Genomic DNA, 4167 nt, shown 5'->3' with positions numbered 1-4167 from the left:
ATCTCTTGTGGATTTCAGCTTTGCAGCACCTCTCATCAGTTTCACCTCTCCAACATCCCTTGCAGATTTCACCCTTCAACATCTCTCAGATTTCATCTTTGCAGCATCTCTGATCAGTTTTACCTCTCCAACATCTCTTGTCCATTTCAGCTTTGCAACATTTGTCATCAATTTCACCTCTCCAACATCTCTTGTCCATTTCAGCTTTGCAGCACCTCTCATCAATTTCACCTCTCCAATATCTCTCACAGATTTCATCTTTACAGCATCTCTCATCGGTTTCACCTCTCCAATATGTCATGCAGATTTCACCCTTCAACGTCTCTTGCAGATTTCACCTTGGCACCATCTCTCCTCAGGCTCACCTCTGCAGCATCTTTCAAAAACAGAACTTTCTTCTCTGATGCTGCCCCTACCCTAGTCCAGGCCTCATCTCCTGTGCACTGTTGTTTTCTTATGACTCACCATTTATTTTATTTGTACAAAGTAGTGAAGAATCATACCATGGCTGGGGGAAAATGATGTTTTAGGATTTAAACAAGTTCTTTCATTTTGAAACATCTCTTTTGAAGGCTTGGGACTAGCAATTTTAGCTCCAGCATCTTTGGGTTTGGACTCAGCAGGCTTCCCAGCCTTGGAATCACTGGGCTCTGTGTCCTTAGAATCAGACTTGGCTGCCGTGGGATCAGACTTGGTGACCTTGATGGCAGACTTGGTGACCTTAAGGTCAGTGCGCTTTGGAGCCTTAGAGTCAGGCTTCATGATCCTGAAGCCTGGACGTTTGGTGGCAACCCTAGGGCCTGGATGCTTAGTGGCCATCTTGTGGCCAGCATGCTGGGCACTCGCCTCAGGGATCTTAGCCCTAAGAAGTTTGACCTCGAAGGCCTTGGTGGCTTCATGGCTTCTGCTTGGACCTTGGGAATTGTTTGGTTTTTTTGGTTTACATCTTCTTCAGCTCCTTCTTGTGTTTCTTGGCAAAGCATGTGTTTCTCAGAAACTTGGAGTTGACCCATCTCAGAGACATGTATCACCGTGACTTAGGTTTCCTGATGCCATTTCTGTGCCATTTTTGTGATTGGTTGTGGCTGGTATGGTTCTTAGACTTAGCCATCTTTATACAACAACCTTCACTAACAGGCATTCCACCCACTAGAAGAAGTCAAAGCTAGAGACAGGAAAGGTCATGCCTGCACTACTGCAGTATTTCCTGGTGGATGTGCCTCCCTCAAGTCTCTCCCTCCTCCTTCCAGTTGTCAAACTGATTTTCCTGAGGTGCAGGTCTATGCCACTCAACTCCTCAATAAACCTGTGACTCTCTATTGCCTCCAGGATCAAATACAGAATCCTCTCTGAACGAGAGTTCAAAACCCTCCCTAACCTAGCCCTCTCCTGCCTTTCCACTCGTCTCGCACTTCACTCCCCACTTCTTCAATCCAGTGACACTGGCCTCCTGACTCTTCCTTGCACATGACCGTCCATCTTCCATGCTGGGAATGTTGTCCCTCCTTTTCTCTGCTTCCCTAGCTCCCTTCAAGCACCAGTTAAAATCTTACCTTCTACAAGAAACCTCCCCCAACTCGCCTTCATTCTGTCTTCTGCTGACTTTTTCCTCTTTTTCAGTACATTCTTTGTACTCATTTTTTGCACGTTGTCTCTCTCATCAGATTGTGAGGCCCTTGAGGGCAGGCACCCTGTTTTTGTCTTTCTTTCTATTCCTACCTTTTAACACACCTGGTGCATGATAAGTATTTAATAAATATTTATTGACTGAATGATCCTATTAAAAGCTGCAGAGCGATGGATGGAGGATGAGGACTGAGAGGGGACTGAGAGAGGATCGGACAGTCAAGAAGTCACCAGTTTGGGTGGAATAATGAGGTTGGAGGCCAGACTACAGAGGGTAAAGAGAGTGAAAGAAAGGAAGTGAATGTGCCTCTTGTAGACAATGTACCCAATCAATAAACATTCCTCAATCCAGCAGAGGACATGAGGGACAGAAACATCCAAATGTGGTCAATGGTAACCTCATTTCTTACAGAAACACCAACACATCTGTTGCATTTTTAGTATTTTTGTTGTCTCCTTGGCAGTTTCGTTTTTGATATATACTCTCGGGGTGGTTCAATCTCACACCTAGATTGCTGGAAATTTAGCTTTTCCTTCCACAATTTTTCTCCGTTTTTATAAAGGCAGAGGGGATCTTTCTTCATGATCTTCCATCGCCCTAATTCAGGTTTTGGGAACGAGGTCATGTTCTAAACCTGTGTTGCCCTTGGTTGCCACATTTCTCTATTTGATAATGGGATCAGGTGGTGCTTGGCTAAATATTTTCTAGGATATTTTGACCTCCTCTAGGTGGCAATTGCTTTATGTTGATTCAATTTCTGCCCTTTCCTTCCTCTGTTTCCTACTTTTCACCACTTTTCACTTACTTGAGTGGGTCAAGTTGAAGCTATTTGGATTGCATGCCATCTTATCTTTCTCTCTAATTTGGGGGTTTTGTCCTCTGCTTTAACAAGATGATTTGACTGCAAAGATTATTCAGAAATGATTCCCACATCGATAACCAATCATTTCTTATCCATTAAGATACATTTTAGGCTGAGATTGTTTGGCATTTGCCACATCCAGGGATTTCCTACACTCATGTTTTTTGTTTTTGTGTTTTAAATTAATTTATTTATTTAACTTTTAACATTCATTTTCACAAAATTTTGGGTTCCAAATTTTCTCCCCATTTCTCCCCTTCCCCCTAAAACGCCAAGCATTCTAATTGCCCCAATCACCAGTCTGCCCTCTCTTCTTGCCCTTCCCTTGTCCCCATCTTCTCTTTTGTCCTGTAGTGCCAGATAACTTTCTATACCCCATTACCTGTATTTCTTATTTCCTAGTAGCAAGAAAAATACTTGACAATTGTTCCTAAAACTTTGAATTCCAACTTCTCTTCATCCCTCCCTCCCCAACCATTCCCTTTGGGAAGGCAAGCAATTCACTATAGGCCATATCTGTGTAGTTTTGCAAGTGACTTCCATAATAGTCGTGTTGTGTAAGACTAACTATATTTCCCTCCATCCTATCCTGCTCCGCATTGCTTCTATTCTCTCTTTTGATCCTGTCCCTCCCTAAGTGTTGACTTCAAATTGCTCCCTCCTTCCACTGCCCTCCCTTCTATCATCCCTCCCACCCTGCTGATCCCATTCTCCCCCACTTTCCTGTATTGTAGGATAGGTTTTCATACCAAAACGAGTGTGCATTTTATTCCTTCCTTTAGTCGAATGTGATGAGAGTAAGCTTCATGTTTTTCTCTCTCCTCCCCTCTTTTTCCCTCCACTGAAAAGTCTTTTGCTTGCCTCTTTTATGAGAAATAATTTGCCCCATTCCATTTCTCCCTTTCTCCTCCCAATATATTTCTCTCTTGCTGCTTAATTTCATTTCTTTAAGATATGATCCCATCCTATTTAATTCACTCTGTGCTCTGTGTGTGTGTGCGTGCGTGTGTCTGTGTGTGTGTGTCTGTGTGTGTGTGTGTGTGTGTGTGTGTGTAATCCTACCAACTCCCCAAATACTGAAAAGTTTCAAGAGTTACAAATATTGTCTTTCCATGTAGGAATGTAAACAGTTCAACTTTAGTAAGTCCCTTTGACTTCTCTTTGCTGTTTACCTTTTCATGCTTCTCTTCATTCTTGTGTTTGAAAGTCAGATTTTCTTTTCAGCTCTGGTCTTTTCATCAAGAATGCTTGAAAGTCCTCTATTTTGTTGAAAGACCATTGTTTCCCCTGAAGTATTATACTCAGTTTTGCTGGGTAGGTGATTCTTGGTTTTGGTCCTACTTCCTTTGACTTTGGGAATATCATATTCCACGCCCTTTGATCCCTTAATGTAGAGGCTGCTAGATCTTGTGTTATCCTGATTGTATTGCCACAATATTTGAATTGTTTCTTTCCAGCTGCTTGCAATATTTTCTCCTTGACCTGGGAACTCTGGAATTTGGCCACAATGTTCCTAGGAGTTTCTCTTTTTGGATGTCTTTCAGGTGGTGATGGGTGGATTCTTTCAATATTTATTTTGCCCTCTCATTCGAGAATATCAGGGCAGTTTTCCTTGATAATTTCATGAAAGATGATGTCCAGGCTCTTGTTTTGATCACGGCTTTCAGGTAGTCCCATA

The 4167-nt window shown here is 42.5% G+C and overlaps 1 pseudogene; it reads right to left on the bottom strand.

The window, feature by feature from the left end:
* Positions 1-468: 468 nt before the first annotated feature.
* LOC140532092 (large ribosomal subunit protein eL29-like) lies at positions 469-1111 on the bottom strand (annotated as a pseudogene).
* Between the last annotated feature and the right edge of the window lie 3056 nt (positions 1112-4167).

The sequence above is a fragment of the Notamacropus eugenii genome, chromosome 3, assembly GCF_028372415.1.
Source record: "Notamacropus eugenii isolate mMacEug1 chromosome 3, mMacEug1.pri_v2, whole genome shotgun sequence".
Lineage (NCBI taxonomy): Eukaryota > Metazoa > Chordata > Mammalia > Diprotodontia > Macropodidae > Notamacropus > Notamacropus eugenii.
Note: the sequence above shows the minus strand (reverse complement) of the source record. Positions and strands in the feature narration are given on the sequence as shown.